General features: G+C 35.0%; 1 protein-coding gene across 3 annotated transcripts in view; it reads left to right on the top strand.

The window, feature by feature from the left end:
- Positions 1-459: 459 nt before the first annotated feature.
- Positions 460-25533, top strand: part of LOC149579581 (putative CDP-diacylglycerol--inositol 3-phosphatidyltransferase 2) — a 170077-nt gene continuing 145003 nt past the window's right edge. The window contains exon 1 of one of the 3 annotated variants that reach the window (XM_089786007.1): positions 460-898. The gene's annotated coding sequence lies outside the window, so the exon portion shown is untranslated. Of the gene's footprint in view, positions 998-25533 lie in introns of all 3 variants that reach the window. The other 2 variants (XM_089786015.1, XM_089786014.1) reach the window with 2 other exon arrangements.

The following is a 25533-nucleotide window of genomic DNA, read 5'->3' as shown; positions in this document are numbered from 1 at the left end:
TTCTCGTCCAAGGGGTTTAGCTTGGTTGAAGCAATGCATTCTCATTGTGGAGACTCAGGTTTGAATCCCAAGAGGAACATCTATGTGGAATTCTAATAAGTGACTCTTGGTCTTCCATTGTCTCGATGCAAAATGTAGATTTTAAGTTGTGACTCTTGATTCTCCAATTATTGTTTCTAGTGTGGCTCCTCATAAGAAACTCAAATAAACTTTTAAGTTTAATATTCTTAAATGAATAATCTATAATATTTATAAAACAAATTCTATTAAAATACTTTAATAATATGAAATTTCCATAACTCATAATATATATAAAATAGTACTTCTCTACAAAATTTTAAAACCAACAACTAAATTATTTTAAACTATTTTATTAATAGACAATTTTATATAATTTTTTGAAAAGTAATTTAATTTTTATAAAGAATTATATATAAATGTGTTGTTACTAATTTTTTTGAAAACATCTAATGAAGGATATTGAAATGACCGTTCCGGTCATAAAATTCTCCTATCACAGAGAGGGGTGACAATTCCAGACCTGATATCAACCGCTGGTGTTTGCAATCTTCGTTTTGACGTATGAAGAAAAGATCGGCAAGTTTTGCTTGCTGTATAGACTTGGTGGGGTCGACTAAGAAAGAATTTTACATCTAGGGCTGCCATCTTCCTCTTTTTTCAGACGTGGAATTCCCTGACAGGTCGTGAGATTTAAGCGGCCCCTTACTTTCTGGAGTGAACTCATGCTCCTAGCACGTGAGAGTCCATCTTACTTGAAGACAAGGTTTGGCATAAAGAATAAAGGGAATTCGTGGACCTTGCTGGTGGTTCATTCTGAAAGGAATGATGATTTATTAGATCCTTTGAAGACAGAGTTATGAGCTGGGTGTTGATAAAGGTACAGAATAAATATACCTTCTGTATACAGCAAATATTATTCATTGCAATTTCCTGAGACTTTTTCAGCTCTGGACTGCTTGTTGTTGCGTGGTCTTCGGTTAGATACAAACTTCATATTTTCTGCTGCTGTTGGTTATTGTATTTGTTGTCCTCTTTAACATTGCTGGAAGCTAAGATCTAGGCAACTTTATTGATGTTAAATATGGTCAGAGATTCCAGCTTTAAATCTGCATTGTGCACATAAAACTTAATGAAGGGAATCTTTATTTATAGTTTCCGTACATTTTGCTATATCTATACATATTTGTTGGGCATTCAGGAAAAATCATAGCTCTAATTCCTCAAAACAAGAACATCAAAACATTGAAAGAAAACCTGGTGAACAAATCATAAACTTGTTTAATATTTCAGTTTGAAACCTTTCAAGGAATGAATGCGAATTGTTTGACAAAATTACTCGGTAAGATGAAACATTGGGCTTAAATCCGAAACAGATATTTGATTAAGTCTATTCATAAGATCCCCCAACGTGATGTTGGAAGCCACCATGTATCGGACTAGTGTGCCCTCGGTGGTTACCTTATTAGGTGTTGCAGTATAATATAAATTTCAAATGTTTTTTACATTTTCTCCTTCTGAAATAGCCATTGTAAAATTGATCTTCATTCACCAACGTTTCTATTTGTTCATTTCAGCGTGAGAGGTCCTTGTGTGCCTTTTCTACGTTTTGTTTTTGATGGGTAATAGGTTGTCGTCAATATTTTATTATTGAAAAAATATAAAATTTTACAACTCAGTTTGGTGTGGGCACTGGGAGGAAAGAACTGAGTAAAGAAAACCTCCGACAGGACGCAGAACTTATTAAAAGTTTGGAATACCATCAGTTTCCAAATCCTGCATCTAACAATTACAGGGTGGAGATTGTTTTATCTATCTTCTTTACAATACAATCAAAGCCTCTCTTATACTGGCTTTGTATTACAATTTTTTGTGATTCTCCAGAGAAGAGTACAGTTTTACTTACTTTCTTCGCTTTTTACTTTACATAATTTACAAGAAACCTCATATATTGATAATGATTCATCATTTAAGATACAATCTCTGATACGTTGCCCTTCTTAATCTTTGCAGTATTCAACTCTTTCCATCCAATTCCGTATGGGTTTTTTCTGCCTATCTTGTAGAGCCTGTTACAATGTTAAACAACACAAAACACCATACAACTTGCCTACCTGCATCATTATGATAATAACAAATTGGAAGAAGCCGAGACTGACATTGTAAATTACCTCTTGCCCCATACCCGATCAGTTAGACTCAATTACTCAAAAACCAAATCTAGCTAGTAGTGAAGAATGAGATTCAACATGTATACCACAGCCTTACAAGACATAGCCATTCCAACCAATACCTTGTTTCTAATGACTGCCAGTGGCTAATTTGAAGCTTAAGCTATGCAATTTAAAGCAAATGTAATAGTAGAATCGAAATCAGTAAACCCAAAACACCACACGCCTTGCACACCAATATCATACTAACAACGCTGATCTAGAAAAATGTTGAGAGCGACAGTACAAATTACCTCTACACCATATCCGATCAGCAAGGCTAATTACTCATATCCCAAATCTGCCAACTAATAGAAAATGAGATTTAACATATATACCATACCCTTCCCAGAAAAAGCCATTCACAACCAATATCATGTTTCTAATTATTGTCAATGGCTTATTAAATCTCAAGCTAAGTAATTCGAAGAAGATAATAAGCAGCAAAACTAAGGTTCAGATTGGTTTTAACCATTTGTTTGAAATAAAATTAAATAATACTTAGAAAAGGCTTACTGCCCAGGAAGATCATTTTCAAGGACAGCCTTACAAAACCAACTTATGCAAGAAAAGACCACGGAAAGAAAACCAGCAGAGAAGCCCTTGGTAAGCATTAATGTAGAAATTAAACATTCCTAATTAATGAAATTATGTCAGACAAAAAATTTATCATATATCCTTAATAAGTTAATAGTTTATATTATTCCAGGAAAGCATTGATTATTATAACCATTTAATTGTAATTAATACACACACACATTTACATATAGGCATTTATCTGAATACATATGTATTTATTTTTCCATACATATAGTGATATATCTAGATCAGTGTATATATCGTAATGTCCCCCGTTGGGACCTTACTTTACCCTAAATTTCCCAATAAGTGTTTGGTTTGTAATATCCCGTGATAGGAATAATCATTCAATCTATTAGATTTAAATTATCTATTCAAATTATTATCATTCATGCTTACCCTATTACTATTCCAGCTCAATGACGGAAGAAGCCCAAGTTATCCAAGTTGTCTAGATACCAACTTACAATGAAGTCTCTAAAAGTTTACAGATCCAAGCCCTTAGTCTTTCTTGGGACTTTGGCTGCAAGGTGGTCAGAGTTGCTAATCCCTGCCCTATCTTGGGACAAAGATCCGTTGCTTGAATTTATAGAAGCCCCTCGTTGGTGAGACTTCATTTTCCTTTCTTAACCAAATAGTAATTGGATCTGAGTTTATATTTAAAATCTTGATTATCGATAACAACACATATATCATTTTAATTGTTATTATAATAATATATATTTATTTAAACACACACACATATTTGAGTTTATTATTATTTTTGTTTATGCAAGACCATTTATGGGTCCCCTATTTTTAATAGCATTTTGTTATACTATTCTGTAAATTAGTATTGATGCATAGATAAGTTGCAACATACTACTTGCTGTTACTGATACTTAAAATATGTTCTAATTCCTTTCTCCTCCTCGGTACTTTGAGAATGAAATTGATTTCTATTATATATGGTATGTGGATCCTGTTGTCCTGTATTTTGTCACCACAAAATGTAGGTAACAACATGAAACTTTCTCAAGCTAGTTTCGTGTTTCTCTAAGCTTGAATTTGATATTTAATTGTTTAATATTGATTGATTGATTCATTTCAATTTAAATATCAAATTATTTTACTGAAGGCCTTCATCAAGTTTTTTTCGTTTTGCTTTCTGTTGAGCCTTTGCTTGATTTTTGAAGCCTTCACAGTCCGTTCTTTGATTTTGAGTTTTTGTTTGCTTGTTTTTGGTCCTTTGGATTTGCTCATGTCGTGCCCTTTGATTTTCCCTTCAATTCGGTCTAACCTAGAGGTCGATCGGAGTTGTCAGTCAAGAGATATGGTCATTTTAGTGCCTCAAAAGTGGACATTTTAGGTGCAACAACACGAATTAAAAAAAATGATGTTATATTTTCATTTTGACATTTGCTTTTTCAAAAATATAACATTTACTCACTTTTTGTTATGTTTTGAAGTTACCTTTCATTTAAATTTATAACTTAAAGTGACTATAGTGCACTTTATGTTATAATTTTAAGTAGAGTTACTTTTTAATTTTTCATTTAAAGTGACTATAGAACTATATAGTTACTTTTTAAATTTTTGATTTTTAAATCAAATACTTATATAAATGTCACTTTAATTTAATGTTTATGACTTATATTGATTAATATAATGCATAAATATTTTTTTTGACCCATATTGTTGACATTTTTATAAAAATAAGTGAAATGCATAACTTAAAAGCCTTAAAGTGGACATTTTATGTGCATATGCATGTAAAAAATTATAAAAAGTGGAAACTTTTCATGCTAATGCATATAAAAACTCATTTTGAAGACTTTTTTCATGTCATTACATCAAATGCTTGTAAAAGTGGACCTTATTGATGCAATCACATGAAAAGTTGAGTTTTTATGCTTGTGCATAAAAAATGTGAGACATTTTAAAATATGTAAGTGACTCCAAAAAGTGAGATTTTAGAGTCTTACACATTTTAAAATATGCAATGAGTCTCAAAAAGTGAGATTATATATCAAGACATATTTAAAACATGCAATGGACTCTAAAAGGTCCTATTTTGTCTTCAAACATTTTTAAAATATGTAATGAACATAAAAATGTCCTATTGTGTGAAGAAAACATGTTCTTGCTCCAAAAACCTCCTATTTTGATCATAACTTTTGATTTTCTCCATGGATTTGGATGAAATCAGTTGCATTCAAAACGTTTTGAAGAGGTGATCATTTTGCCCTCATCAAAAATTAATTTATTGCACTCAAAAACGTGTTTGAAACTCTCAATCTAGGGCACGAGTTTGCATAATACTCCATAAATCTGCCAAGTTTGATCACCTTTTTTGTATGGAATTAAGTCGTTTTTACCTCATTAGGTGATTATTGCTTGAGGATCATTATTTTGGTGTTAAATCATCACAACTTTTTACTTGGAAGATTACGTTTTTTGCTTGTTTTGGCAAAAAATTCCCAAGAACATGCAATCTTTAAAACGTTGCAAGGAGGAGCCAATCTAGGGCACGTTTTGGCATTTTGCTAACTAATCTCCTTGTTTGCTGCCCTTCATAATTCGAATTTTGAAGATTTGAAAAGTTCTCACCATTTTAGAAGAAGATTTCAAACAACGAGCATCTTTTCCTTCATTTTTGGCACATATTTTTCATGTAAGTGGACCTCTTCTTTCTTGCATTTTAATTCATGCTTATCCTTGCTAATTTTATGCATGAAATCGTTGAATGTATGCCATTTGTAAAAATCTTTGCCTTAGAATGTGCTTTTTTCCTTTAAATATGAATTTCTTCTTCATTCTGATGTCTTTCCATTTGGAGAAATTGCAAGTTTTTTCCCAAAAACTTGTTTTTCCTTCATTACATGTGAAAGCATTATCATTTTTCACATTCCATTTCCATGTCATTACATCTCACATCTCATCTGACAAATGTGATTACAAGTTTTTCACTTCATTCGCCATCCGCACACGCATGTAATCGCATTTTCCGCTTCCATCTTCATCCATCTTATTTTTCGCTTCCATTTGCACAACACTATTACACGAAATGCCATACGTGTAATTGCATCTAAAAGGTCCGATTTTGATTAAAAGTCACTTTTTGAAAAGTCAAAAAGATGTCATGTGCATGTTTTCCTGTGTACTTTGACCTTACTTTTCCTCAAAGGCATCTATAAAGTTCATTTTTACCTCTCCATATGCATTCGTACCTCCATGAGCAAATACATGCTTTCCCATGTTTCCGCATCTTTCCATGCTTTCCATCTCATCCTTTATCCTTTGTTACATGTTGCATTTACATGTAATCCATTTTTCGTGCAATGACATCTTGAAAGCCCAAGTCACATTTTGGAAATCAACAATCTCCATTTGCATGCATTCCCATGTGTCAAGCACTTTATAGCCAAAAAAAAAGAAAAAAAGAAGAGGTTAAAGATGCTGATGGAAAGTTATTCTGAGTTTACATTTGGACATCGTCAGAAGGTTTTCAAAGTGTTAGAGACTCTAGTTTGTGCAAATCTACAAAGGAGAATTCACAACAACTTGAATGAGAAAAGTTTAATCACATGAGGTTATCAAGAGACGCGACATCATGGTTATCAACATGAATGTAGTAGTACAAAGTACAGGAACTTTTGATCCTGTGATCATCCGGGATTGCATCGTCAAGTACAAGGTCCTTTAGGATTGTTTCAACTCTCTTCCGTCTTCTTCTTCTTTCATGTTTGTAGTTGGAGAAGATGCATTACATGAAAAAGTGTAATTACATGTAATGCGAGTTACACATATGTAAAAAGATGTAATGCAAGTTGCATGTGCAGTTGCATGTAACCCTTTATTTTCTTCTGTAGTTAGACTTGGTCAAAGTTGGTTGAGTTGCTCCCACTTTTTCCTCCACCTTTTTCTCAACTCCTGTGCCTATATAAAGGAGTGCCCCCTCATTGTAAAAATCATCTTTTTTTGTATGCAAGAAAGCTCTACCACATTTGTGCAAGCATAACTTTGATTTTGTAGTATGAATTTGGGAGAAAAGTGAATAAAAGAAGCAATTGGATTTGAAGCTTTGACTGGAAGCAATTGTGATAGAGCAAATTAGAAGCTTTGACTGTAATTTGTGCCTATTGTCTTGATTCATGTTATTATTGTGTGTTCAATAAAAGAGCATAGTGATTTAAGAAGCAATCGGAGCCGAAGTTTTGACTGGGAGCGGTTGTGGAAATATGTAGCTAAAAGCTTTCTCTGTAGCTTATACTTATTTCTTAAATTCACAAAATAGTTAAGTTATTTTCACTTTTAGGAGTCTTTGTGCCCTAATTGTAAAGTTTTTCCATATAGAAGTACGACCGGACTTAGAGCCAAACTGGTACATCTTAGCTAGCCTTTGAGTTAGTAAAAGTTTATCGGTATCACTGTTTCTAGCTTTTGATAGAAGTGTAGTTAGAGATTCACCCTGCCCATTACTCGCTCCACGAGTAAGTGGATTCTTTCTTGAAAGATAAGAAGAAAGGATATTGGTAACACCCATTTTATAAAATCTCTCAACTTCTTGCTTACCTTGAGTTGATCCAAGGAACGGTGAGAATGGGGAGCCTTCCCTTTAAGGTAGGAGAGACTCTATCTCACACGCTTTGGCTGGTCATCCTATTTTGCGATTGGATTTTTACCCAAAATTGTCGGTTGCAAAATATCCACCCAACAGATCCTTTGGGATGGGTTGTGACTCTTCTTAAACAAATCAGATTTTGTATAATCACAGCGGTTAGACAATTAGTTTAGTTTATGTTTATTGCTATTGTTTCTATACTTATGTGATTGCTATTTATTGTATAATCATTTTATAAATAATTTGTGTTTATTTATTTATTTTATTTATTGCTTATCTATTCATACAGTACCGTTATTATTTTGATAATATTTTAATAATAGATAATCATATTAAGTTTATTATATTTATAATAATGACAATCTTTGTTTGTCATTTAATTTATTGGTTTATATAATAATATTTTATTCAACTATTATATTATTTATTTTATAAAATATTTCTTTTGTGATTTAATAAAATTATTTATTATTAAACTTTATGATGGAGACATTACAGTCCCACCCTCCCCAAAATCGCTTCCCCTAAAACAATGTTAATCTTGTACGAGTCTTTCACTTTGATGTTAATCTATAAATTGATATCTTTGAGTCTTGTTGTTCTGGGTCAATTAGATATAGAATCGCACTTGAAACATTCGTTTGAAAATAAAAATATATGAATATACGAAGCCACAAAGCATACATGAAGAATATACCTTAATGCATGAAGACACGAAGTACACACAAAGAATACACATTAATGCATGAAGATACGAAGTAGAATACACTTAATGGATGAAGACACAAAGCATACACATAATTCACACATTGTTTGTTTCCTTCTTATTGACTAGAATCGTTCCTTGTTCCATCTTTTACCCTGCAAGATGACAGGATCATGCTTTGATACTACTTGTAATGCTCCTTGTTCGGACCTTACTTAATTTAGCCTAAATTTCCCAACTAGGTTTGGTTTGTAATGTCCCCTGATAGGAATAATCTTTCAGTCTATTGGATTTAAGTTATGTGTTCAAATAATTATCACTCATGCTTTCCTTATTACTATTCCAGTTTAATGATGGAAGGAGTCGGTACTATCCAAGTTACCTAGATAACAACTTGCAATGGATTCCCTAAAAGTTTAAGATTCAAGCCCTTAGCCTTTCTTGGGACTTTTTTCTGCAAGGCACTCAGAGTCGCTGATCCCCACCCTATCTTGGGACAAAGATACGTTGCTTGGATTTATACAAGCCCCTCGTTGGCGAGTCTTTAATCTTCCCTTCTTAGCCAAATAGTAATTGGATCTGAGTTTATATTTATAACTTTGATTATCAATAATAATAAGTATATCATTTTAATTGTTATAATAATAATATATATTAATATTTTTAAATATATTTATTAAAACACATAAATATATATACAAATAATTTTGAGTTTATTATTATTTTTGTATATGCAAGACCATGTATGGGTCCCATGTTCTTAATAGCATTCCGTTATATTGTTCTATAAATTAGTATTGATGCATTGATAAATTACAACATACTACTTCTTGTTACCGATACTCACAAGCAATTAGATATATTTTAATTATTTTCTAAGTATTGATAATATGAATTCATTTTTATGATCCTTCTTAATTATAATGAAACTCTCCTCTTCGGTACTTAGAGAATGAAATTGATTTGTATTATATATGGTTTGTCTACCCTTTGGTATGGGTTGTGACTCTTCTTAAACAAAACAGATTTTGTATAATCACAGCCATTAGACAATTGGCTTAGTATATGCTTATTGTTATTGCTTCTATACTTCACGTTATTTACTGTTTATTGTATAATTATTTTATATTATAGTTTATTTGTCTATTTATTTATTACTTATCTATTCATACAGTACCCTTATCATTTCAATAATTGATAATCATATATATAAATTATAATAACGACAATCTTTGTTTGTCATTTAATCTATTGGTTTATATAATAATATTTTATTCAAGTATTAAATTATTTATTTTATAAAATATTTCTTTTGTAATTTAATAAAATTATCTATTATCAAACTTTGGGATGGGGACATCACACACACACATATATAGATATATATATTTCTATATATATCTAAGTGAGAGTATAGAAATATATACGAATATGTATTGAAAGATGAAACAACAGCTACATTCATTACAAAATACAAAATCTACAAAAGGATACCATTTAGAGAAATGTCATATAGACTCTATTTACACGCTAAGCATCCATATACAACAAGCAAAAGTTTATTGAAGTTTTCAAAAGGGAAAGCCAACCCGAATATATACAACCAACATAAGTTCATTGAGATTCATTAGAGTGAGAAAACCTATAGAGTCCAAACAACAATAAATTCAAGTAGTTGATGAACATACTATCAAAACCAAAAACAAGGCTCTCCAGAAGGCCTAATAAGTAAGAAAAATGGCTAGTCTTAAATCATGATCCTTTTACCCTTCATATCACAACCACCATTGTTAATGATCTCAGGGATTTTGTTTGCATTTTTTGTAGAACTCTTCAGACATACACAATTGTATCTATGTATTTTGATATGTATGTAGTGAAGTGGGAAAATATAAAAATGAATATAGATATAGGGCAGAAAATACTTTTATATATATTTAAAATTTAACGTGATATATATAATTATGTATCACTTGCCGTACTTGTGTGGGTATGATGAGTAACTTACCAGTCGGTAGATGAATACTTATAAGCTCCCAAGGAGTTTATGAGTTGCATATGTTTATCAAACAAATACCATCAATACCTTTATTAGCCAACTTATCGACTTTGACATTTCCTACTCGATATATATGGTTAAAAGTACATTTTTTGAACGATGCTATGAGGTCAAAGGCTATGGATAATAAGGAATTGAGTTGCCAATTTAGCATATTACCCTTTCTTTGTTGTTTTTTTGGTGCTCGTTTAACCATAGGCAATGAGTTGCCCTCTGAACCATAGACAATACTTGATTGTTTCCCCCGAGCACCGCTTCTTCTCATTAATGCATATTATATGTGTATTGGATGATGGGAGAGGAAGATTTATACCACTTTTATACTTATCGATGGTGCCCCTTTACCAAGGGTCACCACATCCTATTAACTATATTACAATAATTATATTTTTATAATAATTATCTCTTATATTTAATTATGTATTAATTCATTGTATAATCAATATAAAATATCATATCAATAAATATAATAATTATATGATCAATATAATTATATTAACTATAGTGCTTAAATAATTATATTATTAATATAATAATTATATTATGAATAATAATAATAATTATATTATCAATATCTTTATGTTATTTATGTTAGCCTGAAGAAATTTGACCATAGCTACAATATCATTAACTTTCCCTCTTAGCCAAAGAGGAATCCTTCTCAAGATCCGAGTTATGAAGTGATATCCACCATGGTTACTCCAGAGGGTGGTCCATCATGGCTATTCCCATGAATGAAAATACAAATGTACTCAAGTGCTCACCACGAATTCACTCAACATGATGTTCACCATGGTTACTCCTAGAGGGTGGATCCACCGTGGCTACTTCCAGAGGACAAAACAAGGGCTTTCACCTCCGACTTCTCTCTCAAAGAGAAGAATGCATTACAAGGACTAACTCCTCAAATATCTCCGTCTCAGAGAAAAGTGTACTATGAGGGTTGACACTTCAAATTTTTTTCTCTCAAAGAAAAAATATGAGGACTGACACTTCAAATTTCTCCATCTCAGAGAAAAATGCACTATGAGGGCTAAAAACTCAAATTTCTTCGTCTCAAAGAAAAATGCGCTATGAGCGCTAACACCTCAAATAACTGTGTCTCAAAGAAAAATGCACTACTCAGAGAAAAATGCACTATGAGGGTTGACATCTCAAATTTCTCCATCGCAAAGAAAAAATACACTATAGTACATTTCAAGAAATCACCAATGCTGAGATTCCCGCTCAGCGAGGGATTCATTCTCTACAGCTCCAAGCTTGTCTCGAAAATATACAAACTTCACTTTGGCAAGAGGCTTGGTAAGAATATCCTCCGTATGTTCTTCAATGCTGATGTACCTCAATTGAATAACATTCTTTTGCACCATATCTCTAATATTGTGATATTTGATCTCCACATGCTTTGTTTTGTCATGAAACACAAGGTTGGAGTCTGCATCACTCTTGCTGAATTCCGAGCTCACCAAGAATCCAGTTATTGAGGAATATCAGGAACTCAGTGTCAGTATAAAGGCCTTCCAATTTACATGTATGGAAATTCATCTCATGAATGATAGTTCATTGACTACTACAATTTCCTGATCATGTCATGCCTGACCACTACTTCGGTTTTTCTGCATATTAGGACTTTGTTGTTATAAGTTCCTTTTAGTTGTTATGTTTTTATTTCTGTAGAACTTGGTTATATTATTGTCCTTTGGAACACGAGACTTAAGCTGAACGTATTTTCTATTTAGAACTATTTTATTAGCAGTGAAGGTGATTTAGGATTTTATGATTTGAAATTGGCATATAAATAATTGCATGTTGATTGGGTATCGATTATGTTTATTATGTTTCAAACTCATTGTAAACTGCATTCTATTATATATTGTATGTTAACTTGACATTGCAAATACATTTGTATGTTAATATGCTGTATGTATTTGGAACTTGTCATTGTATTTTCATATACGTGATTGAGAAGGGATGAAATTATTGCATTAGATTTGTTTTCCGTATAGCATATAGACATATGATGTGAAGGGTTTAGATACTCTTTATTTCATAAAAACCTTAGGTTGGTTTTGATTACATAACTTATATGCATTTTGTTTTTAAAGGTTTAATAACCCGTAGTTGGTATAGATTATGCATATGTTATGAAAGAGGGGTTTAATATATTCTTAAATGACATGCAACCCTAAATGGGTATCGAATGCCATGAAAGAGGGAAAATATTCATTGTTTTGAAAGCCAAATTCATGGCGGTGGTTTTGGCACTGCCGAATACATGACTCTGTGATACCTGATGTGTATTGAATGCTTGTTTATGAGGAATTATGGCACTTAAGGTTTGGTTGGCCATTTCTTGTTGTGAGTTGGGTTTTTTGCAGAATTTGGGCCGGAAACTTGGCTGCATTGCTCTGTTTTGTTTAACATCTATGATCTTGTTGCTGAGGTATCGGCATAATGAAGGGTTTTGTTGGAAAGGGAAACTTGCATATGTGGTTAAGCACGATAGACTTACTCATCAGAAGCTATCTGTTGTCATTGTTGGGTTCTTCTACTTCACTCCATTGTGAAGTCATTTGCGAGTTATATGTGTAAGCTGTGTGGAGATTGTTACCAATTTTGACTTGGCTTTTGGGGCTTTGGCATCGAGCTTCATTGCAGGAGCATTGTATTGAGCATTTTGCATCTTCTGTATTCACGTAGGGGCAATTTCTTACCCTACTCTCTCTCTGTTTGCAATTGCATTGTGATATCGATTAGCATGTTGCAAATGGTTATCAGTTTTTTTTTATATATTGTGTACTTGACACTCAAGAATGGATTCATGCAGAGCTTGGCTCTATGTGCATCCATACTTGAATGTGAAGAGAAGAGATATCATTATGGATAGTGTTGTTTGAATTGGGCTTTGCCCCAAACATGTGTTTTCCACCGAGTTGAGCCCTGTGAGAAACACATGGTTGTAGCAGTTAGCTTGCTGGCTGTTGTGAAATAACAAATATGTATTTGGGCTCATATCTCAAAGCTCACTTGGTATTTTGCAGTAAATATGTGTGTGGCTCGGCCTCAGTCATGAGTTTGCTTTAAACTACGGGCTCATGACTGTAGTTGAGGGCAGAGGCATTTTGTCGAACAGTTAGTATGAAACCAAAACAATGTTGAATTTACATTTTATAAGCATAGCATCTTTTATGGTTATTGAAATGTTTGAAAATTTCCAAGAATAACAGCCAATACACTGTCTGAATGTTGTAGTATGGTTCAAATTCCTTTATAACAGTTACATGAGGTTGCGTAAACTGGTAATAGGTTATTTTGTGTTGCATCTTGTCTATTAGTATTTTAGAGAATCTAAATAGTTAGTGTGTTGTCCATGGGTCAGAACTTGCAATTGGCAATTTGGAAATGAGTTTGTATGAACACTCGGTATCATCGATTATGTTCTTTTTGTTTAAAAAAAAAAAATCAACAAAGTTCGAAAAATTTAGTTAACTGAACGCTGTAGGGAATTGTTAGACATGATTTTATTTGATTTGTTTTTCAAGCATTTTATATATGCCAATGGTATTTATATTATGCTTTTGAGATGAAAATTATGTGTATGAATTGGAATCTGTTATTCTAATGATGTTTTTCTATCCATTATTGAATTGGAAATTGTTTTCAATGGAAAAGATGGACTAATGATATATGTTTGATGAGAATTTTATATTGAACAAGAATATCATATTCATTTTGATTTATTATCTTAGGTCATTTCGAAGGATAAGTTAGTTTATTATAACAGTAGGAATAAATAGTATAGCACTACGACTGGTAAATATCATTAAACTGATGTAACAGTTTAGTTATATTTACGAGATTGTAATATTGTAGTATTTATTTCTGTTGTTAAAATAATCTAAGTTTACTTTCGAATTTGGCAGTAGAAGATGAGATTTTCAAAAGATGAAGAATGTAATATCATGTGAAAACTGACTTGTTATTCGTTACATGTACATTCTTAGAATATCTGTTTGATGTGTATTTTAAGAATAGCTGTAATGAACGTATATCGAGGTGGCTGAATATCAAATTATCCTATTCAATTAATTAATTCAGTGATAATTTTAAGATGAATTGGGTGGGTTAATTACATACAAAAGATAATTGGCCTTACCTATGACTTAAACCAGTAAGGTTAAGTACGGAGAACAAGGCAAGTCTCTATTACGTCATTTCACGAGTACCATAGAGAATCCCACTATGTGTTGTCTATGAGCTTACCATATATGGATGCAGTATCTTAGCACCATAGTGATGACACCTCAATATATATATGATATATTTACTGGTTATTCTTAGTGCGAGTTTAATTTTGCATTGTTAAGAAAATGGTTACTTCTTGCATATTAATTTTAGAATTGCACTATGTTATGTGGTTCAGATATCTGCATTATGGTTTTGTATATGTTTATTCTAACATGTATGGAGGTGGACTATGCTTTTCAACTCAGTGTGTACTGAGCCCTCTTTGTGTTGTGTTGCATTTTGTGTGTTTTCAGGTGTTTCAAGTTGATTAACAAGTAGCTAAGGATGACTTTTGAAGTTACTTCTTGAAACAGAATTTGTTACTTGTAGGGTTCATATGTTGGACATAGGCGTTTAAGGATGATATCGTACTTCATTATTGTACTAAACTCTTTATGTGTTAACATCATTATGGAAATTTATTTGGATGATATCTTCTTCTATTTTGAGGTTTACGAATTGAGAGTGGCTCAATCATTGTTCTTGTTCTTGTAATATGTTGATTAAATAAAATTAAAAATTCTTTCGTTCATTATGCTTGTTCTTGGTTTCCTATTTATTATTTTTGTTTTAGTGTAGCATTACAGATCACGAGAAATCATCTCGATACGGTCTACTCCCTTTGAACCAATATCTACAAAAGTCAACTGAAGAATATCCTCTAGCTGCTCCCTCTGAGTTTTGAGTTCTTACATCAACTTCCTAACCTTTTCATCCAAGGTTGCCTCTAATGGAGTGTCAAACTCCCTCTTTTGAAGAAACATCTCCACCTACCAACTTAGTCTCATAGTAGCAATTATCAAGCTCTTCCTTCTTGAATGCGATCTCTTATGCTTCTCGGTTTTAGTGTAATTCCACTACGGGAGGAACACGATAGGAGCAATCAAGCCAAACTTTCAGCTCTGGCTGACAATCACATCATTATCATAATCAAAGTCATTTACATCTGTGATCCAGCAGTGGTTAAAATGCTTTCTGCTCTAAATTGTTTGTTATCTTGACCTATTCTAACATAGATGCCTGAGATAACCTTACCATTTGCATGACGGTTACTTGTAAAAACCCCTAGCCAGTTATACCCTTAGCAAACATCAATTTCACCAACTAATCATTAGTTTGACATTTCGTCAAACAATTGGCAAGCAATTCAGCATATGATTTTTTTAATCTGCAACTACTCAAGTCTTTGATTATGCAAGTAAAACTAACAGCGAAGAAAGTCCATTACCAAGTCAGATTGGTTTTAGCAAATTGGTCATGAAATGAGATATTGTAATTTAAATACTATAACTCCCACCATAAAAATATCAGAACTGTCTTGCAATTTAGCAAAATATAAATCTCACAATTGAATGCTCAAATGATAATGTTTGTTGCCACCAAAACTACTGTAGGAACAAAATGAAATTCCAATGCATTAAGAAACCTAGAAGTTCTTATGCCTGAACAGATTGTATACTCTATGTGAATGAATTCCTCATTCAAATCGCTCACATGCATAGCCAAGAAAAGACTGCAATTTTCGCAGAAGTAATTGTCCACACTCGAACTTGCTGAGACTGGGTAATGACGCATGATATTAGCGTTTCCAATTGGCAGAGGTGTAGATGCCAAAGCTAGCCTTAATTGCAGACTGAAACACCCTATTGTTCCATTCCAATACATAGCAAAAACCAGACCTTGTGTGCAGATTTGACACACCAAATGCTGCCGCCCAGATTTGTGAAGTAACATCCAGCTATGAGAAATATCAATCGCTCAAGTATGCACAGATTTGTGATGCCAGAATCAGGGACCGGACATTGTAAAAATGTAAATTAAAATGCTCACCAATCATGCAGTAGATAAATTGCACCAACAGGCAGAAATACGGTGCAATCGATTTCTAGAATTTTCACTCACCAATTTGTCTCCCGGACACAGGCAGAACAGTAAAAGAGTTGCCAATTGTGCAGCTAATTGTGAAGGATAAAACACAAGTAATAAATTACCAATTCCCTTGGAGAATTATCGCTCCTCAGCCACAATGAACTCAGTTTGAGGTAGACAAAGGACTCAGATGAAAAAAACCAGTCATAATTCACTATACTTCAGCAGTGAATTGGAATAACAATTCAGACTTCAAACCCTCCGGCAATACCAAAAGAAAATGTCAATAATCAGATAATAAATCTTAGAATTCTGAAACCCCAGAAATGTAATCTCCTCCACAATAATAATCCTCCCAGCCACAGACAATAACAGTAAGGGAGATTAAATTGAATCACTTTACCTCAGCAGTGATTCAAACTTCAAAGTACTTCTCAGCTTCCCTTATGCCTCAGCAAGGGCAACCAAATTCAGAACCTCAGAAAAGCCACAAAGGCAACAAAAGCAAATAAAATATCCAAGAGTGCTTTTTCCAATGAAATGAACTCTCATTTATAATCTTTCGTTGGCCAAAGTTTCCTATAAAAATCCACTCCAAAAATTGTGAATGTTTCCCAAAAGAACTCAACACTTGAAACTTTCCAACATACTTTTTAGAAATATCTCTTAATGTCATTATTATAATAATATAAATATTATTATAATAATACAACTTAATAATTATTGAATAAATAAGAGCTCATGTAATTATTAACCTTATTTACTGCAGGTGACAACCAACTGCCAAAGCCACCCATTGCACTGCCAAAAATAGCAACTGCCAAAAATAGACTTACTAAAAATAGTAAGTCTACAACTGTGACCCTCAAAAAACCCTGTCAGCTCACGAGAGTCGCTATGATGAGCTAACTCCATCAATTGTGTAGACCTACCAAAAACGGGGACATTACATTACTAAGCCCTATACTTGGGTTTGATGACGTTTAAGGAATAACCTCAAATATTGTTGATTTCTTTAAGGAGGTTTCCGAAGTTTCTAATCCCTTCTAGTGCCTCCACAACTTCATCTGGACATGGGGCATTATCAGGAGGCATCTTCTTAACTCCTAGCTCAATCTTAGTTTTGGAAAACTTAGCTATCAGGGTCTTATTTTGATCCTCAGATATAATCTTTTGTATGTTTTTCAGTGTAGCATGCTAATGGGTCAGATTAGATCCATTCTAGTTTCTTATAATGTTTTCAAAATGCTGGATCGCTTCTTTTCTATTTGTTGTGGCTCTTCAATCAGAGAGTGATTACTAATTCTGTTCACATTTCTGTGGAGTTTAGTGATGTGAATTTTTTTTGTGTTCCTATCTCTTGCATCATGCCAAGTTTCCCTTGACCATTGACGACAAAAGATTTCTTTCTCTGATTATATGTCTTCATATTCAGATATTAGCTTTTTCTCATTCAAATACAGACCTGTGTCCATGCCATTTGCAATGACAAGTCTGTTAACTTTTTCAAGTTCATCTTCTAATATTATTTTTGTCTTGAAAAGATATTACCAATGTTATATTTGTTCTAAGTGAGTAATTTTCTTCTAAAAGTTTTCATTTTGGATATTAGACAAAAAAGTTTAGAACTTGTTACCATTTCATTCCACCATTATTCTATTAGATTGAAGAGATTATCATCTTTGAGCTACATTTGCTCGAATTTAAAGGGCCCTCATTTGGGTTAGGTATCCTTGGAGCTACATAATTGGACAGGAAAATGATCGGAGCTCGAGTATGGTAAGATCTTTACCTTTAGATTGTAAGGAAATTGAGCCCAGTAGCCTCTAAATAGGAATCTTTCAATCTTTTTCTGCAATATATTGAACCCCAACCTTCTATTATTCCAAGTAAGTCTGTCTTGCTCTGTCTCAATTTCCCTTAGTTTATTTTTATCAATCCATTCCTTAAAGTCATTTGCTGTTGTGGATAGTCTCACTGAACCTCCCCATTTTTCTTTGGAGTTGAGGATGGCATTAAAATCACCACCTATTATGCAGATCTAGTCTTGTATAGTCTCCATAAAGTGTTCTATCTCTTTTCATACTAATCTTTTGCCCCTGTTTGGAGTAGGAACATAGACATTGATGAATATGAAACACATATTGCTTCCGACACTCTTTAAATTCCCACCAATCCAGATTTTTTGCTGCACGTTACTGAAAATGTGACAGCCCTGGGATCCCATATTACTCCAAGGCCACCAAAGGCCCCATCAGCGGGGACTCCAAACAAGTCCCTAATGGCAAAATTCTTTTCTAGATCTTTTGCTTCTTCTTTATTAAGTTTAGTTTCTTGGATAAGTAAGATATTAAGTTTAGTAATAGTTATGTAGCATTTTAGAACCCACTGCTTGTTAGGGGCATTAAGGCACCTAGCATTCCAAATATTAATCCTCATGGTTCTATGGGATGACCCTTCCCCTTCCCAACATTAAACAATGTGGTGATCTTAGTTTGGACAAAGGCCAAACTAGCCTTCTTGCTCAGTTGAGATAGCGACTTCCTCCCCCTTTTCTTATTATTCTTAGCACAATCTGGGGTGTTGCTGAAATCAGTTGGAGTAATTCCCAACCTATGTTTTGCATCTATGTCTTCTTCCATCTCCTCTTGCCTTTTCTTTTGAGCTTCCAATTCTATAATTTTAGTGATGAGTTGCTTCCTTTCTTTGTCAAATTCTTCAAAGATACCTCCCAAGATCTCATTGCAGAAATCTTCTAAGTCAGTGTTGTCAACTTTATCTATATAATTCCTGTGATTAACTGGGCTAGTCTCAGTTTCTTTTAGGTTCTTTTCTGGCTTATAAGTGTTAGGTATGCCCTCAAGGACCCCTGCTACCTCTGGGTCAACTATTCTTTCCTCCTTTGGGGGGGTCGACATACTGGGCATCCTCAACTACCAGTTCATCCTGCTCTATTTCCAACCCATCCTTATCCTTAGATGAATATAATTCTCTTCATAGATTCTATCTATTGATGCTAGGTCTTTTTCCAAATCTTGAGTAGGTCTAGCATTGTCATTCTATAGGAGGGGAGCATTACTATGGCTCATCTTATTTTCATTTTGGCTTATGATAGGGCTTGGACTGATCTTAGGCAGGGATGGTACCATATGTGGGGACTGGCTGTATCTAGAGTTGTCCCTACTACCTCTTTGATGCCAATGTGTGGATGAGGGATCAATCCTTTGCTATTCAATGATAAATCCTCCCTTTTTTTCATTGAATTTAATGTTAACCCCTAATGTTTGCGGGATTGGAGTTTTCTGGACAGCGATCTTTGTAACTTTTTTTAATAATCTTATTATGAATAGGGCCATGATAGAATGCTGACCTAATATTATATGATGTATTTTTAGTCTGACGATCAAATGGTTTGAGATTTTGCCTGTTAATATCCATATGTACTAAGAGAATAAAATCAGAATAAGATAGGAAATCCTTTTCTATCCCTACAAACTCACCCAAATGATTGCCTATCTCCCTCAAAATTTTGCTGTCGATCAACCCTACTTGGAGATTACAGAGCTTAATCCATCTAGTAACCTTTAGTTTGAGATTACAAGGGTCAAAATTCAGATACCAATTAATAAATTCAAAACTATGACCTTTATGACATAGATTTTTCCTATTTAGAATTTTATTCTTTAGATCTATACATTTGCAATCAATGAACATAAATCCTTTAGTCAAGATATTGATACCTACTTGATCCTGGTAGAAGACTTGAAATCAATCAACAATTTCATCCACAGGTGACCTATATCCACACCATTAGGCAAATAATCCACGAGTTTTACAATAATCCCATAATCCATCTGTGAATTCATTGCAAATGTTAACCATTGCCCTTTATTGCGATGAGTTTTTATGTCTTAATTTTGAATGAGGCTTAGGGTTCTTATGAGCATAAATTGCCTTTTGGTTGTAGCATTTCCAAGGACATCTTCGGCTATAATTTGGAACCATTTCCATGGCTAGGGCTTTTGGAGGGTGATATTAGATAAGGGGCCAAATTGCCAATCCTTATGTGAGGTTTTTTTTTTTGAAAATACTTCTCCTTGGGGGTTGGTTTTAAGAAACCCTCCATATTTTCTTGCAGTGGTTGAAATTGGTTAATTGTAGAGGGGTTTGGTTGAGCATTCGATCGAAGTTTCTTTTGAAGGTGAAGGGGAGGATGAGGGATCCTTTGACATAGTGTTATATGATTCACTCCAAATGTGATTTTAGGGTTTCTTGATGTAATTGGGATTAGCCCAAAAATCAGAAACTTCTGCATTATTTTGCTCTTTCTTCAATTCGCTGGATTCTCCCACTACCCTTTTTGCCTTTTGTGATTTTCTGCTTCTTACAATTTGCAAACCATATTCCACATGATTGTAGAGTGGAAATATCATATAATTTCTCTGGTACACAGAATGGTCAAATTGATACATATGAAGTAAAACCTGAAACATACCATTCATACCACAATACCAGTAGGCAAGAAAATGATTTCTTTATTAATACCATAAACCAACATGAGTACATTACCAATGTTTCAGATATTTATAGAAGGGTTGGTTAGTTGGAAACCAACCGACCCATTTCCTCACCACCTAACTCCCCATTTCAACTAGCTTTAATAAGTACTAAACATAATAGTTACTTTATTCCAACTACATCTATCCCCCCAAAAAAAGAAGTCATCTTCCAAACGACCGTAGAACATGAAACCAACAAAAACAACTTTGACTTCAATAGGAAGGATGGGAGGACATCCCTGTGCTCGGAGTTCCCCTTAGCTGTTGCAGGTCTCGCTCAGTTGTCTTCTGCTTTGTCCGAACGCTCTGCAATACCCATATACGTCCATCTTTTTGGGTTCTGCGGTGGCAACCTTGTTCTCCAATTCAGCTTTTTCTTTGTTCCAGGCTTCTTGCGTAGCAACTTTCTCTGCTGCCCACTGCTGTTGAAGACTCTTTCTTTCTAGCCCCCAAGCTTTAGCTAGGTTTTTTTCCTTTTGAAGTTTCAGAAAGTTTCCCCGAAAGGCAACCTCCATTGCTGTCAGCGCCTCTATGAGAGGCAATTGTTCCTGTCCCATGGAAATGATAGAGCTGTTCGTTCATGTAATAGCCATGTCTTCTGAATAGCCACCTTGTTCTAGTAGTCAACAATCTGTGTGGTAGTCAGTCTGCATAAAGGCAGCCAACGCCTCTGTTGCCGTGAAGATAGTTTCATGATTTTGAGCCCTGGCCTGTTGCACGATCTTCCTAGTAGAATGCTCCATGTCATGAAGCTCAGTGAGGAACAGTTCGGCCTTGGCTGCAAAAGAGGCCGTGTCTGGTGGTTCTCCACGCTCACTTTGTATCTCTACCTGCTCACCTTCTGTCTCTAAGGGTGAAGACACCATGCCTTCTTCCTCGAGTAACTTGTCCACTTCCTCCAGGACGGTATCTGTCTTGGCTACATCCGTACCAACCATTGTCGTCATGCTACCCTGGGTGTGAATTTTCTCGGTTTTCTCCTCTCCTCCTACTGGCTGTACCACAAGAGCAACCAGATGGACTATTTTTGGGCCAAGAGGTGTTTGTAACTTCACTTTATGGGCACACTTCGTTTGGCACCTCAAATCTATGACTTTAGCACGGGAGGGCTGTTCCTGAAAGATAAGTGGCGCCATCTTCGGAGCTAATATTCTGGAAGCCCCCCATGTTGGAATTTGTTCCCTGCCACCTGTTCCTTCCTTTACCCTTGCTTGATTTGGATTGGAATTATCTACTGCCTCAATTCTGTTGGGATCACTAGGTGGTTTCTGGTAAAGCTCAGGAGGTTTTGATACTCCTGTTGGAAGTGGCCCCTCTGTAGGTGGTAAAAACGTAACCGCCTGTGGAGTCCCCTGCAGATGACTCAGGCGGATCAATGCCTCTTGTGAGTCGGAGGAGGATGAATCCATATCGCTACCTTCTTCCTCTGAGCTTTCGTCATCCTCTTCTTCTTGACTTTGCTCCTGTCGGAAGTCTCTCCCTGTCGGTGTCTCTAGATTTTTGTATCCCAACTTTCTTGTTGGTGTCTCTAAGATGACCAAATTTGGTATACCTTCAATTGTATGCTCGATCAACCCTTCTTGGGTTCTCATGGAATCCCCTCGTCCTCCTTTCTAGTTATGACGTCTCTCCTGCTGCTGCTGGAGACGTAGTATCCTCAAGGCGACTTCTTTCTCAGTTTCTTCTCCCCATGCCCACCTGGGATATATACTTGGAATCAGGGGCATGAATCGTTTTAATGTTTGTTTCCCTTTTTGGATCTTCATGTTCTTCGCGCTCCCTCGTCCTCCTTTCCGCAAATTGTTGTAGTACTTGTTGTCTCCTTTCCCTTCGTGTCTTAACTCTTTCCTCTTCCACTTGTAAGAAATTTCATGCTAATAGGCATGGGATCTCTCCCAGGAGATCGTACACTGTTGGTGGCACCGAAAGTTCGTCGCGTACCATACCTTCAAGGATCGTTCTCTCACGGGCTTCCCTTTGTATGTACTGATCAACTGCAACTTCCTAGGCCATTACCAAATCACGCGTCAACTGATCTTCCCTGGTTATTTCCTCCTCTTCCCTGTCACTATTTGTTACTTGGATGAGCGATACAAAGGGCCTTCCCATTACTCTATCCTGCCGACCTTCAGGTTCGGACTTAGGTGATGGTGCCAAAAATGTAGAGTGGAAATATCATATAATTTCATAGGTACACAGAATGGTCAAATTGATACATATGAAGTAAAACTTGAAACATACCATTCACACCACAATACCAGTTGGCAAGGAAATGATTTCTTTATTAATACCATAAACCAACATGAGTACATTACCAATGTTCCAGATATTTATAGAAGGGTCGGTTAGTTGGAAACCAACTGATGTGTTTCCTCACCACCTAACTACCCAACCCGACTAGCTTTAACAAGTACTAAACATAATAGTTACTTTATTCCAACTACAATGATTTTGCAGAGGGGGAGCCCAACCCCCATTTTCCTTCGTAGAGATGTTCCTAGAGATCAACTTTTCAAGTGTGAGAATGTAGAGCAGGAAGACATATATTCATCCATTTTTTTTGTTCCTTTTTTATATTTATTTTCTTCTTCTCCACATTTATTTGCAAGATGGCCTTTAAGGACTCTTCTATCATTGACTCTCTTTATGGTAGTGTAGCTCTTTTCGAAATCCCTTTAGATTGAATACATTTGTAGGTAATGCTCCTACATGAAGTCTCATGGAACTCTTTGGAGTGGATGCACTTTGTTCCTTATGTTCCTTCTTAGGGATAACCCACTTCCCCGTAAGTTTTTTCCGGTTCTTGTCCATATGCTCCTTGTACTTCCACATTATCTATAGATTCTTGATAAGATAAAAATTCTCTTAATGTAAATTTTGGGTGATACTAAGAGGTGTTGCCACATAGGAGTCGATCTTTGCATTTATTACTTAATACAATGATTTGGGGATCTCGGATGTTGTGGTATTCAATTGCATCCATCAAGGTGAATTTTTTTTTTGTCAAGGAATACAATGTTGTTGATATAGATACATTCCCTATTTTGCATCTTATGTTGAAGGGACTTAATGAAACCCTACTACGCCACTATGTAGGAGGTTCCCAGATGGCATCTTGAAAGTGTTTCACGTAAGCGTATGTTTATGCGGTGACTGATCTTATGTATACCAAATCTTTCTTGTGAATCCTTGTAGCTCGATCATGAAGTAAAATGCTATACAAGTGATAAGAGCACCATATGAGAAGGAATACTATGATTTCTTCACGTGTTCTGACATTTTGTAATGTTCTCGTTATAAAATAAATCATTAATCAAACTATTGTTAATGGGCCGATTGATTTAATATCTCGGACCCGTTTGTGTTTTGTTTCCATAGTTTGTGTTGCCATCGGCTATATTTGTACACCCTTGGAAAGTTTTCCCCGACGAGTATTTAAGCATGGTTTGTAGGTAGTCATTAGGTATGCATTTTGGATTAATTTTTTATATTGCGAATTCGGCATTTCGGAAGTGAGAGATCTTCCCTATTTGGCTTGTTTCCAGTTTCGGTGGGATTCAACCCTCACCCTATTCTATCGCTTGTAATACTTTGCTCCGATTTGGCAAGTCGGAGCACCATCATATTGTGAATTGGAGAAATCATTGTGTTTAATGTGATCTAACTCTGTTGGTGTTAAATGTATGAAATTTGTGGCAAACGTTTTGTTTGTTTTCTCTACATATTCTATACATTTAGTTGCATGCATTTCTGTAAACTCCAAACTCCGTACATCACCCAGTGAAATCTTCCATTCGGCAAACAACACAGTTTTCAACTGTACGACCTCCATTTCCCAACCGTATGGTCTCCAATTCTCAACTGTATGACCTCCAATTCTCCACCATAGGGCCTCCAGTCTTCTACCGTACGGCTACACCACATCTACCATTCGTACGGCCTCGTATGGCCTCCATGCTCCATCGTATAGCCATACTCCTGCACTCTTCATCACCGTACGGACACACAGTACAGATGTAACTTGTGCATCATTTTGGCCCATCGTACGGCCTCGACATTGCCTGTACTTTTGCATTTGGCTTCTGTACGCCAACTCCACCTTACCATACTGGCCTCTAGGATACCATACGGGTTGTTATCTGATTTCCATTTTGAAGAAAGATTGTTTGAGGGTAGTTGCGCAGGATGGATCATCACACATTCTCTAGGAGTTCTTGCCACAACACCTCACAAAGGTCTATGTCCTTGTCCTTGACCACCATCTCATGTGCTGCATGAATTGAAGTGGCGATTGTGAAATTTTATCTATCTGTATAATATGCCTTGTAAGCTATGCGCATGACGACATACTCCACTACAGGGTAATTGTGGTTTAATCAAAACTCTGTGAATCTATGTAGCCCTGGTAAGCTCAGTTACCATAGAATTTTTTATTGCCTTTAAAGGTGGTACCTCCCCTTGTATATACGCTAATGACAACTTAAATGGCTTTCTTTTTTAGTCTATATGATCAATTTAGATATAGATTCTCATCGTGGATCCAACTTATGATGATCCAAATCTATGTCTCTTGTTTGAAGTCTGGGAAATTCTTCTAGATGTCTAACCTTTTGTTTGCAATGTGGTTGTAGTACAACAAATAG

This window comes from Cupressus sempervirens, chromosome 1 (assembly GCF_028749045.1).
Source record: "Cupressus sempervirens isolate cs-2001-9-10 chromosome 1, ASM2874904v1, whole genome shotgun sequence".
Lineage (NCBI taxonomy): Eukaryota > Viridiplantae > Streptophyta > Pinopsida > Cupressales > Cupressaceae > Cupressus > Cupressus sempervirens.
This window is presented reverse-complemented; position numbering and strand designations above follow the sequence as displayed.